Raw genomic sequence first — 13,944 nt, 5'->3', positions numbered from 1 at the left:
TAATGTATATATTTTTGCATCTTGGATTAAGTTTATGCTTGGATTTTCTAGCTAGCTGTGTATTCTTAGCTGTATCAATGGATTTGATGTAATATATTTTCAGGGTAGGACCTTAAGGTATTAGGTGTGGCTCTTAAGACTCTCAGAGTATCTACAAAGATGTTCTTAGGGGTTGAGATTCCCTGCTATAGGAGTATTCAAGCAGGCTGAGTGGAATAAAATACAGGTAGATTCTAAAATTTAACTAAACACTGTACACATTCAATCAAAAACAGCCCCGAGTATGTATGCAAGAGTAGTTATTATAATGACCAGATCTTCTATCAACAAAGCGGTTTAGATTTCTGGTCTGTTGAGGGATCCAAGTCAGCTTGTGACCAAGTGAGACCCTTCCCTGGTGCAATCCCAGTTACCTTGGGTGATTTTGGTCTCAGTCAATTTGCTGCCTGGGTCGTCAGGCTGCTGTTCTGATTTCTGGAGCTGGGCACTTGCTTTTCCTATGGGGCAAACCGAGCCGCTGCTGCTGCCTCTGCTGCTCCTATAGCTGCCACCACCACTGCTGAAGCTGCCGCTGCCGTGACCACCGCCACTGCTCCCCCCCGAAGCCGCTGCTGCGGGATCTGCCGCCGCTGCCGCTCATGGGTCCGCTGCTGCTGGGGCCGCTGGTACCGGTGCTGGAGCCGCTGAAGTTGCTGCTGAACTCTGCTCCTGCTTGTGTCCCGCTGTCAGCCCAAGTTGGCGTGGCCGGGTTCCGGGCTGCTGCTGTGTTCGCTGGAGCTGGGCTCAGGCGGTGGGGAGGGGAGGGAGCCGCGGCTGCTCTGGTTGTCTCGCTGCTCCACGTGTTCTAACTCGCGGTCTTCTCCTCCCCTGCTCGCTGCCGCTCTCCCCTCACGTTTCCCGAGTTGCGGAGAGCGTGGTGTGAGGGGAAAATCCCGCACCTGGCTTTTCCTGCGGCTCGAGCTGGTCTGGCGGTTTTCTGCTGCACCGTGGCTGCGGCATTTGGCTGAGCTGCCTGAGCCACTGGAGCCGCTTTTCCCGCCTGTGCGGGCTCTGGATGTTCTATAACTCTTCTACTTCTCCGCTGCCGCCTCAATTTCCTATACACCTCACTTTTTAGTAAAAACGTGTATTTTGCTGAGTTTTTTTGGTCTTTTCCCCCCCTAGGCTGCTTTGGCGTGGTACCTACGCCACCATCTTAACCGGAAGCTTGAGAACTTTCTATATAGCTCCATAGCCTAGTTTTTAATTGACTTGTTTGATTTCTTATTATTTAACTTTTTGAGTTCTGTGTATATCCTAGATATTAATCTTCTATCAGATATATAGCTGGAAAAGATTTTTTCCCATCCTGTAGGTTGACTCTTTGCCTTATTCAGTGTCCTTTGCAGTACAAAATCTTTGGAATTTCATGAGGTCCCAGTGGTTAATCTGTGGTTTTATAGCCTGGGAAATTGGTATTATATTCAGAAAGTTTTTGCCAGGACCAATAAGTTGAAGGGTTTACTCTACAGTTTCCTTGAGCATTTTCAGAGTTTCAGGTCTGATGTCAAGGTCTTTAATCCATTTGGACTTAATTCTTGTGCATAAAGAGAGAGAAGAAGCTATTTTCAACCTTCGCCAGATACTTATCCAATTTCCCCAGCACCACTTCCTGAATAGGCTCTCTTTTCTCCAATGAGTATTTTTGGCATTTTTATTGAATATCTGTTGGCTATAGGTACCTGAGCTTACATCAGGGTCCTCTATTCTGTTCCATGCCAGTATAATGCTGTCTTTGTAACTATCGGTTAAAATCAGGTATGGTGATACCACCAGCCTTATTTTTGTTGCTCAGTATTGTTTTGTATATTCAAGGTTTTTTTTTGGAATTCCAAATGAATTTTTGGATTGTGTTTTCTATTCTCATGAAGAATGTCTTTGGAATTTTGATGGGGGTTGCATTAAATGTGTAGATTGCTTTAGGTATATTGCCATTTTCACAATATTGATTCTTCCAATCCAGGAATAAGGGATATTTTTTCCATTTCCTAATGTCTTCTGCAATTTGTCACTTCAGTGTTTTATAGTTTTCATTGTAGATATCCTTTACTTCCTTGGTTAGGTTTATTCCAAAGTACTTTATTTTCTTTGATGCAATTGTGAATGGGAGTGATTCTCTGATTTCATCCTCTGTGTGTTTGTTATTAGTATATAGGAATGCCACTGATTTCTGTGTACTGATTTTGTATCCTGCTACATGGCTATAGGTGTTTATTAGCTCTAACAGTTTGCTGGCAGAGTCTTTAGGGTCCTTTAAATATAGAATCATGCAATCTGCAAATAATGAGAACTTGATTTCTTCCTTTCCAATTTGTATCCCTTTTATGTGTGTCTCTTGCCTTATTGTTTTGTCCAAGACTTCCAGTACTATATTAAATAAAAGGGTCTTGTTCCTGATTTTTGTGGAAAAGTTTCAAGCTTTTCCCCATTTAGTAATATGTTGGCTGTAGGCTTGTCATAAATAGCCTTTATTATATTGAGATATGTTCGTTTTATCATGAAGGGATGTTGGATTTTGTCAAATGATTTCTCTGTGTCTAATGAGATGATCATGTGATTTTTGTCCATCAATCCATTTATATAATGTATTACATTTATCAATTTGCATATATTGAACCATCCCTGCATCTCTGGGATAAAGCCTACTTGGTCAGGGTGAATGATCTTTCTGATATATTCTTGTATTCTGTTTGCCAATATTTTGTTGAGAATTTTTGCATCTGTGTTCATGAGAGAGATTGGTCTGTAATTTTCTTCTTTTGTTCTATCTTTGCCTGGTTTTGGTATCAAGGTGATGCTGGCTTCATAGAAGGAGTTGGGTAGAATTCCTTCTTTTTCTATTTTATGGAACAGCTTAAGAAGCAATGGTGTTAGCTCTTCCTTGAAGGTCCTTGTTTCGTTGATTCTTTGGATTGCTTTTTAGTTTCTATTTCATTAATTTCTGCCCTATTCTTTATTATTTCTTCCTGTCTACTGATTTTTCATTTGCCTTGTTCTTCTTTTTCCAAGGCTTTAGGGTGAAGCGTTAGGTCGTTTACTTGCAACCTTTCTAATTTCTTAATATAGGCACTTAAAGCTATAAATTTATCTCTTAGGAATGCCTTCATTGTGTCCCAGAGATTTTGGTATGTTGTGTTCTCATTATCATTTGACTCTATAAAATTTTATTCTGTCTGCCAATATTTTGTTGAGAATTTTTACATCTCTGTTTATGAGGCAGATTAGTCTGTAATTTTCTTTTATTGTTCTATCTTTGCCTGGTTTTGGTATCAGGGTGATGCTGGCTTCCTTCTTTGTCTTTCTATTTTATGGAAAAGCTTAAGAAGCTATGGTGTTAGTTCTTCCCTTACAGTCTCATAAAATTCACCAATGAATCCTTCTGGGCCTGGGCTTTTATTAGTATGGAGATTTTAATAACTGGGAGATTTTTGATAACTTCTTGGACCCCCATGCTTGCTATAGGTCTATTTAAGTAATTAATCTCATCTTGATTTAATTTAGTTAGGCCATATAAATCAAAAAAGGAAATCATCCATTTCTTCAGATTTTCATACTTTGTGGAGTATATGTTTTTATAGTATGTCCAATGATTTTTTAAATTTCTCTGGTATCTGTTGTGATGTTACCTTTTTCATCTCTAATTTTATGAATTTGTGTCTCTTCTCTCTTTCTTTTGGTCAGGTTTACTAAGGGTTTATCAATCTTGTTTATCCTTTCAAAGAACCAACTCTTTGTTTCATTGATTCTTTGCTTTTTTTTTTTTTTTTCGGTTTCTATTTCATTCAATTCTCCCCTAATCTTTATTATTTCTTCCCATATACTGATTTTGGTTTGCCTTGTTCTTCTTTTTCTAAGGCTTTAACGTGAAGCATTTGGTGGTATACTTGTGACCTTCCTAATATCTTAATATAAGCACTTAAAGCTATAAATTTACCTCATAGAACTGCCTTAATTGTGTCCCAGAGAGTTTAGTATGCTGTGTTCTCATTATCGTTTGACTCTATAAATTTTTTGATTTCCTTCTTCATTTCTTCATTGACACATTCATCATTTAGTAATGTGTTGTGTAATTTCCATGATTTTGTGCATGCTTTATAGCTTTTCTTGCTATTGATTTGTAGTTTAATTCCATTGTGGTCAGATAGAATGCAAGGAATTATTTCAATTTTCCTGTATTTGTTAAGATTTGCTTTGTGTCCTAATATATTGTCTATTTTAGAAAGTATCCCATGTGCTGCTGAAAGGAACGTATGTTCTGCAGCATTTGGATGAAATGTCTTGTACATATCCCCTAGTTCCATTCCTTTTATGACTTTGTTTAGTCCAGATGCCTCTCTATTTATTTTTTCCTGGGATGGCCTGTCAATTGATGAGAGTGGGGTGTTGAAGTCACCCATTACCACTGTGTTTGGTGTTGTCTGTGACCCTAGTTCGAATAGTGTTTGTTTGATGAATTTTGGGGCCCACATGTTAGGTGCATATATGTTTAAGGTTGTATTGTCCTCCTGTTGGAGTGTGCCTATAATCAATATAAAGTGACTTCCTTACGTCTCTTAACTAATGTTGGACTGAAGTCTCTCTTGTCAGATTTTAGGTTAGCAACCCCTGCTTGTTTTCTAGGTCCATTTTCTTGAAACACTGTTTTCCAACCTTTCACCCTAAGATAGTGTCCATCCTTTGCAGAAAGGTAGGTTTCTTGGCAGCAACTAATTGAACGATACTGCTTTTTAACCCAGTCTGCAAACATGTGTCTTTTGGTTGGGGCATTGAGACCATTGATATTAAGAGATATTTTTGAATGTTGTGTATTCATTTTTGCCATTTTTTTTTGTATTTCTTCTGGTTTTAGTTTTGCTCTCTTGTGTTTAGTAGTATTTGAGTATTGTTTGTTTTTTCCCAGTTCCTTATATGTGTGCTTTTTGTTTTCTTCAGTATGAGCGATTCTGTATTTTCTGTGGAGCTGGTTTTATCTTCAAATTCTCCTTTAGCTTGCTTTTGTTGTGGAATGTCCTTATTTCTCTGTCTATTTGAATTGATAGCTTTGCAGGATAAAGTAACCTTGGTTGACAGTTATTATCTTTCAGAACTTGGAATACATCACTCCATGCCCTTCTGGCTTTTAAAGTTTGTTTTGAGTAATATGCTATAATCCTGATAGGCTTGCCTTTGTAGGTTACTTGATTTTTCTGTCTGATTACTTTCTTTTTTTTTAAATTTTATTTATTTATTTATTTTAGAGCGACAGACACAGAGAGAAAGACAGATAGAGGGAGAGAGACAGAATGGGCGCGCCAGGGCCTCCAGCCACTGCAAACAATCTCCAAACACGTGCACCCCCTTGTGCATCTGGCTAAAGTGGGCCCTTGGGAACCGAGCCTCGAACCGGGGTCCTTAGGCTTCACAGGCAAGCACTTAACCACTAAGCCATCTCTCCAGCCCTGTGTCTGAATATTACAATATTTTTTCTTTGATTTGTGTGTTTGGTAGTTTGTTTATAATATGGCAAGGAGAGGTTTTTTCCAGGTTCAGTCCTGCTGATGTTTCAATGGATTCCTGTATCTGTGTTGGCACCTCTTTCCCAATTTGGGAGAAGTTTTCTTCTATAATTTTGTTGAAGACACCTACTATGCCTTCAGAGTGAAATTCTTCTCCTTCTACTATGCCCCAAATTCCTATGTTTGATCTTTTCATAGTGTCCCGAATATCTTGACATTCCCTCTCATACTTTTCTATTAGCTTGTCTTTCTCTTTGTTGGGCTGTATTAGATCTACCACTGGGTCTTCTAGCTTATATATTCTGTCTTCTTTATCCATTCTACTGGTGACATTTTCTTCAGAGTTTTAGATTTCCTTAACTGTGTTCTTTATTGCTAGTAATTCTAACTGGTTTGTCTTTATTATTACTATTTCCTTACTTATGTCTAGTATTGACCTCTTTATTTCATTAAATTGGTGTCCTGTGTCTTCTTTGATTTCTTTGATTTCTTCTTTGACTTCCTTGAACATATTTTTAATCATTATTTTGAAATCTTTCTCAGGAATTTCCTCTAACTGTTCTCACTGGTGGTCATTTCTGATGTATTAATACTTTTTGTGGATTTATATTGTATTGAAATTTGGTGTTTCATGTATTATAATGTATATATTTTTGAATCTTGGGTTATTTAATGATTGGATTTTCTAGTTAGCTGGGTATTTTGTGATGTATCAATCAATCTGATATTATATATCTTCAGTGTAGCAGCTTGAGGTGTTATATGTGGCTCTCAAGACTCTCAGAGTATCTACAAAAGTGACTCTAGTTGTTGGGTTTGCCTGCTATGACAGTATTCAAGTAGGCTGAGTCTAACCAAATACAGATAGTTTCTAAAATTATGTAAACAATGTACACTTTCAATAAAAAACTTTACAGAGTATTTATCCAATAGTAGGAATTATGACAACCAGATCCTCTGTCTGTCTCTTAGGCTGTGTTGTGCGTCACCCACTCCCTTTATCCTGACAACATGGAGTTTAATATTTATTGTCTGTTGAGGGTTCCCAGTCAGCTTGTGACCCTGTGAGACTCTTCCCTAATGTATAACAGAAGAGGAAACAAAGCCACTATAAATTAAGAAGCAACAAATAACAAGCCCAAAATATAATGGCAAATCTGACCATCCATCATATTTGACATATAATTTATCCTGATATGGACCATGCAAATAGCACTTCTGGTTCAGGCCTATATACCAGGTTCATTAGGTGGGTACTGACCTGGTATAATCCTAGTTACCTTTTGGGATGATTTTAGTCTTAGTTATGCTATGCTCCTGCTTGAGTCCCTCTGTCAGTTCAAGTAGGCATGGCCAAGTCCCTGGACCACTGCTCTGTTTGCTGGAGCTGGGCACTGGTGGTGGGGGAGGGGAGACTGCTGATGCTGATCTAGTTCTTTCACTGTTCCACGTGTTCTTCTACCTTGTGGTCTGTTCTTCCATTGTTCACTGTTGTTCTCCCTTGTCATTTCTTTAGTTTGCAGAGAGAACTCCAGTGTGAGTCGATACCTCCTCACCTTTCTTTTCCTATGGGTCAAGCTGAGCCTGGTGGCTGGCTGGCGCACTGCTGCTGTGGTCCCACAGACCTGCCGGATCCACTTCTGCTGGTGTGTGTGGGCTCTGGATGCTCTGGATCTCTCCTATTTCTCTGCTGCCATTTCAATTTCCTATACACCTCACTTTTTAGTAAAAGTGTGTATTTTACTGTTTTGTTTTTTGGCTTTTGACCCCCTCTATGCTGCTTTGGCGTGGAACCTACCTTTCCATCTTAACCAGAAGTAGAAGATATAACTCTTAATATAAGGACAAAGGGATAGTCTGACAAGAAGGGCCCTGGAGAGGGCTTACATTAAAAGATAAGTTTCTATTGCTAAAGACACCACATGCTGCCAATGCAGAGAATTAAGAGATCCAGCTGAGGAAGCCAGCTCCCAGATTGGTAGCTGGAATGGTACTGGAGAACACTACCTTAGCTGCCTGGGGGAAAATGGCTGACAATGTTGTGAGCAAGCAAGGGACACTGCATGAAAATGACAACACGTCTTGCCTTACAATATTTACCAACTGTGTAGATTTATCATTTGTTCATTTATGGAACTTTTCTTCTTGTAAGTTCTCTGAACCACATTTTTGAAAGTATGAAAGTTGGGCTTTTTGGGACATGAGGAGCTTCTTTCATGAACAAAAGTCATAATAATTGAAACTAAATTATTTTCTTTATAAAACTTAAGTAATAACCCTAGTAATGACCATTTGACAGAATTGGCATGATAGGACTGGAACTATCTTTAAAGTTACACTGTTTTCAGTGTCCACAAACCCTCATCTTAAAAGACTTAGTTTATTCATTTTGTCATTCTGTCCAGCAAAAATCTTACAGTTTAGTAAGGAATAATAGACCTGACAGAATCAGTAGCAAGAGAGAGAATAGAGTTTTATATTAACCTTTTTTTGTTTGTCCCCCACCCCCTTTTTTGTCTCGATTCAAAAATAGGTCTCAGGAAACATGCAAATTAATTTAAATCTGCTCAGATATGAGGCAAGGGAATGTTTGATCACAAACTTACAGTTTGCAACATCTTTAAATAACACATTAACATAATTTCTATTACCAAGAACAATGAAAAGTGAGAAAATAGACAATTGTACATCTTATCATGAAGACTTTGTAACTGTAACTTTAAATATAAAGTCTTCCTGGAGAGACAGAAGAGATGGCAAATTGAACTGGTGTGTTAAGTATTGGTCCATGATCAAAGTTGGAGGAACAGGTGTGGAACATTAAGGGCAGCTGTGCTCAAATTCCCCTGGGTGACTGTGGCTGCCTAAGAACCTATATATAGGAACTGGTCTGTGTGGCCCAGTTTTACAGTTATAACTTAATATGGTATACTGTCTTAATCTTGTCCACATTCATAGTTCCTTCTGGAGTCATTCAACATTGAAAGATGGTAACTGTAACTCACAGAGTGTTGGTCTGTAACTTTCTTGGTGTTATCTTCATGCCATAGTCTGAATAGCCATTCTTTTTTTTTTTTTTCTGCATTGGTATGTTTATTAAAAATGTAGACTAACAGTTCTGTGCTTCTGTGTCATTGTGTATTCTGACTTCCATAAAACTCATCTTCACAAATACACTCTGCACAGAAGTCAAATGTAGACAGAAGCAACTGCTGAGAAAATACTGTTCCAGACAGAATCCCCTTAAGATCACACTGGCTGGAAAGTGGAGTCAGACATTATTTACAGTTATATCAACACTCACAGAGGCCAAATATCACAGGAATAAGGGCATCCAACATCTTTTTGTACTTCCCAAATTATTTATATTTTAGCTATGAAAGCCAGTTACCACAGCCCTACTTTTCTTGAAAGTACAATTTTTTGTCCATTCAAGCAGTTCTTACACCTTTCTGGGCCAATTCATTAAGGATAGTGTAGAAACTGTAGACACATTCCTCATGTCATGCATTTTCATGCAACTGCCCATCTTCATATGCTGTCCAATTTTTTCCAAATAAATGGAGTGACTCTCAGCATGGCCACGTAGATGAGGAAGTTCCGTATGGAGGAGAGCACATCCTCACCCTTTTGCATTTCCTCTCCTCCAGGTACAGTTTCGGGAAGAGGCCTTCAATCCAGAACATTGCGGCTCAGCCTCACCAGCTCACACCCAGATGTCCTCTTCCTCTGCTGCGATTGCCACACACCTGGAACTCATGAATAGCTATTCTTGAAATTTTGTTCATTTAATCTAGGACCATGGCCTTGGTGGAAGATCCCTCCCCATGGTTAACTTCCCTCTTTGTTGATGTTGCAGAACAGATACCAAGACAAAAACCTCCTGAAAAAGCTCAGGACATAAATCAGTGCAGCCTCTGGTCCATAAACCACATACACATTCACACCAAGTGCATTCTTGCTTATATAACTACAGATGGCCTTAACTGAGGTCATTATAAATTTGCTAGGAGTTGATCAAGTTCCCCATCCATCAACTTGGTGGGTTTGGCTGTGTACCCTGAGGCAGTTTACCGTTTTTAAAGTCCCAATTTGTCCACTTTCCTCTTCTGGCCCACCAGGCAGAATGCAGTCTGATAACACAGGAGATGGACCATGGATTTTGTATCTGAACAAAGGCTGAGTGGCACATATCAGTTGTCCTTTGGCTTATCCTGCCACAGTTGAATCCTACAATCGTGGTTTCTCAAAGGGACAGCCTTGTCCCTGGGCACTTTGGGGACTTCCTGGGCTAATGTACCCCAATATTTTACAGAAAAATACTACTTACAAATTAGGGACTGGAGACAAAGTGGAGAATCATATTTATTCACGTTGATAGGGACTCTGGGGAATAACTTGCAAAGCCAGAGCAGCCAGTCAATGTCTCTCTGTACTTCTATAGACAATTCATTGTCATTTCCTATCTTTTCTATCATTGGTGGATTTAAAATTTTTTGTCTATGTATGTGACTGAGGCCATGAAAAGGAAGATTTAGTAAGAAGCAGGTTTCAGAAGTGGAAGGGCAGTTAGATAAAGGGTCTCAAAAGCAGATTCATTTTGAGATAAAATTTAAATAGGATAAAAGCAGCCCTATTATGAGACAGTACACCAGAACTTAGCCTTGGCTTCCTGCCTCAGTAGTAGCATAACGTGACAGAAGCTAAGTTCCCCAGGAAGAATTGTGAATAGGATGGGTTTTGACTTATGGCCATGATCCTCTCCTGTCACAGGAAGTCTCTGAAAAGATCAGTACAACACCAGTATGAGTGAAAGGAGAACCTGAGAGATCTCTCAAAAGAAGTTCTGACCTCGAATGAGATTTTACTATCATTTTATAGTTTTTATAGCTGAGGGGAAGGATAAGTGAACAAATAAAATGTGGAAAATTGAATGTCAATTATTTCTGTAGTTGTGTCACCCTAGCAATGAACCCCATTTTACTTTGTTTTAGCCTAAACTGTCTTTTCCCTTAAAAAAAAAAAAATAGTTCATTTATTTATTTGAGAGAGAGAAAGGCAGATACATGGAGAGAGGGAGAGAATGGGTGCTTCAGGGCCTCCTGCCACTGAAAATGAACTCCAGAGGCATGCACCACCTTGTGCATCTGATTTGCCATAGAAACCTTTGTCTTTCCTTCTTATGTTGCCTCTGGGCCCTTTCTGTATAGTTCTCTCTTTGTATGTTTTTTGCTGACAAAGATTAATTTAGCTCCTCAGCAATTAACACTTACAGTAACTCAGTGGATCAATTCAACATTTAGTCCCTTTTCTATTACATTCCTATTGGGGACTTATTTAAGACTGCCCTTCTATGATGGTAAGTAGAATAAGCACCACAATTACAATAAAAATACAGCTGCATATCCATTATTCCTTCTCAGAATAATCATCTAGTTCTGCATCTTATCTGATAATACACAAGAAATACAACAAAGTTTGTTTTACATTTTGTAATTAACATCTCTTTGCTTACATTATTGGGAAATGAGAATACATTATTAAATGCTACTTAATGAAAGAAAAATGTTTTTCATCAGTCCAAATTTTTTTTTTGGTTGAAAATGACAGAATAGTTAACATAAAATAGCTCTAGCAGAAAGGCCATGTAATTTTTCCTACCAACACTAGGCCAGGTTTATCCAGAAGTCAGCACAGATGCACAGCTCAGGCCCATGACACTGTGAATGTGTTCACTAAAGTGTTTCATTTTAAGAATTAATGAAAAATACTATCATAATAATATTTTTAAGTAGAGAAGAAAGCCCACAGGCAAAAGTTCCTAGAACATACAAGGCCACAGGCGGCAGCCATGCAGAGGGATTGATGCCTTATCAGTTTCTTGCAGTAGGGAGGGTGGTTTCAAAGCTGAAATTTGGCAAAACTGTATCCTTAGTTGATCTAATAGCAAGGCCTGATAGTGGGTTATACAGGAATTTGAGAGCCATCAGTTGGGAGGGATTTTTAGAAAAGTCTCTATTGCATGCAGGGCTGTAAATGATAAAGTCTATCCCAAGATTAGTTTGTCTGCCTCCTTTGTCAGAATAGCAGCAGCTGCAATAACCTGGAGGCATGGGGGCCAACTAGTGGCTACTGGGTCTAACTTCTTAGATTAGTAGGCCACTGGTCAATGCCATGGTCCCAGTCTCTGGTTTAGGCTGCCCCTGGTGGTCTCCTTCTTGTCCATATACAAGTGGAAGGGTTTGGTTAAATCTGGGGGTGCCAGGCCAGGGACTGATGTTACAACTGACTTTTCTTCTTGAAATGTTTGTTCCTCATTTATAGTCCAGTTAAAATCTTTTCCTTGTCCTCTAGTGGCCTCATATGCAGCCTTGCCTAATTCTAGAGCACTATATCCCTCATGTCTCTGGAGAGCTAAGTCTACCAGTGTTCTAGAAAGCTAAGCCCTGCCCCAGCCAGCGGGGAGTTGAACAAGAACTCAAGGAGAAGCTAACCTGGGTCAAAGAAGGCAAACAGATACAAGAAGGAGACCATGCTAGGTGTTTGTCATGGCCTCAAGAGTTTATTCTTACATGTAGGTTTATATAGGGTTGTAGGGGGAAGGGGACATGGTCGGGGCAAGGAGTTGTAGGGGGAAGAGGACATAGTTAGGGCAAAGATCACAGAGTTACTGGTTAAACCGCAATGCCTTTGTTTCTTCATTAGCTACTGGCAGGTTGGGGGAATGTTTGGCCAGGTGTATGATCCCATTGTTTCTGGTAGTTGACTATTAGGTGAGGAAGTAGAAACTTAACTTGCTATATGGCAGTCTTTGTTTGTGGTAGTTGAGTATTAGGTGAGGAAGTAAAAACTTAACTTGCTATATGGCAGTCTCTGTTAACTTGGCCGAGGTTTGGTTCATAGCTCCCAACATCTCCTGCCTTCTTTTATACAAAAAGAGGGGAAGGCCCACTTTGCAGCGGTGGGCATTAACCAACTGGGGGAGTAGGGACCTGACTCCTCCTGTGGGATGTCTTTTTCCCACAATCTCTGGCCCTTAGTACCTTTTGGGGAGGGGAGGCAGGGCCTATGTGGCCGGAGAGCAAGGCACGGCCTTAGTGATAACAGTTATGGTACCAACCTCCATGAAAGCCAGGTATACCTCTCAGGGAATCCAGAAGTGGTCAGATAAAGACCTTCCCATGCGGTGCTTTGCCTCGCACCCACATTGGTGCCCATATAACACTCACTTTATTGTGAGCTGACATGCAGCTCCTAAAGGAGGGGTAGCTACTTGGCCAAGACAGGTAGACCGCAGTGATAGCAGAGGTGTAGAGGACAGCAGTATAGTAAATAAGTACAGAATGTAAGATAAAGGGAGAGGGACAGCTGCAGGTGGTAGGTCTTCAGTGGCTATACCTCAGTCTGCCAGCTCCAGTTTGTGACAATGGACCTGCAAAGGCTGCACCCCAATGGCTCCAATCTGTTGACATATAAAAGACACGATTTTAATTATAATAATGGGTCCAATTATGAGTGAGAGGACCAAGACAAGTAGAGGTCCTTCCAGCCCTGTCCTGTTAGGGAAAAAAGGGAGATTTTCTCAAGGAAGTGTTTCTTCCCTGGATATGTGAGAGTATCATCAGCTTGTTTTACAGGTCTCTCTGGCAACCATCTCGTAGCATTTTCTTTGGTGTCAAACAAGCATACTGATCCTCGGCCCCAAATGAGTACTGGATCTGGGCCATTCCATTTTAAAGTTAAAGGATCTTTCCACATGGCTTTAGCAAAGGTAATTTTTGTATTTGTGTGCCAAAGACGATCAGCAGCTAAATTTCCCTGAGTATCAAGGAAGTTACTTTACATACACAGTTACTTTACATACAATAGAGTAGAATTTGGTCTTTTCTGAGCCAAAACAGCCCTTGATAAATTTTTGAAAGAAAAAAAATTATTTGACAACCAAAGATTTTTACTTAAACTCGAATGCTATTGATTTTATGTACCATAGAAATTTTTATTAACATAAAACAATTTTATGTTTTACCCATGACTTAAGTTTGATAAAGTTTAAGTAAGCTATCCCAACAAATCTCAGGAAGATGAAAGTTATTATTACTGAAGGTAAATCACTTAAACCTAAGTGATTAAACCTAGTTATGACCATTCAATAAAATTAGCATAAATAAGACAGAAGCTATCTGTAAAGTCACAATGCCTTTAGGTATGAGTATTTTACCTTTGGAAATTAACCATTTCTATGTGAGTCTTTATTTTTAGAATAGTTTCATTCTCAGTTCCACTCAAAAAGCATTTTTAACGAGCATTCTATGTCCCAACATTGAAAAATTCTTTCCCAGTTCCTTCAATCAATTCATCTTACCCCATCATTAATTATCTTTTTTTTTCTTTTTCTTTTTTTATTCCCCTG

General features: G+C 39.3%; 1 pseudogene; it reads right to left on the bottom strand.

Annotated features, from left to right (window-relative positions):
• Positions 1 to 9,065: 9,065 nt before the first annotated feature.
• Positions 9,066 to 9,220, bottom strand: LOC101597587 (annotated as a pseudogene).
• Positions 9,221 to 13,944: the final 4,724 nt, after the last annotated feature.

This window comes from Jaculus jaculus, chromosome 8 (genome assembly GCF_020740685.1).
Source record: "Jaculus jaculus isolate mJacJac1 chromosome 8, mJacJac1.mat.Y.cur, whole genome shotgun sequence".
Lineage (NCBI taxonomy): Eukaryota > Metazoa > Chordata > Mammalia > Rodentia > Dipodidae > Jaculus > Jaculus jaculus.
Note: the sequence above shows the minus strand (reverse complement) of the source record. Positions and strands in the feature narration are given on the sequence as shown.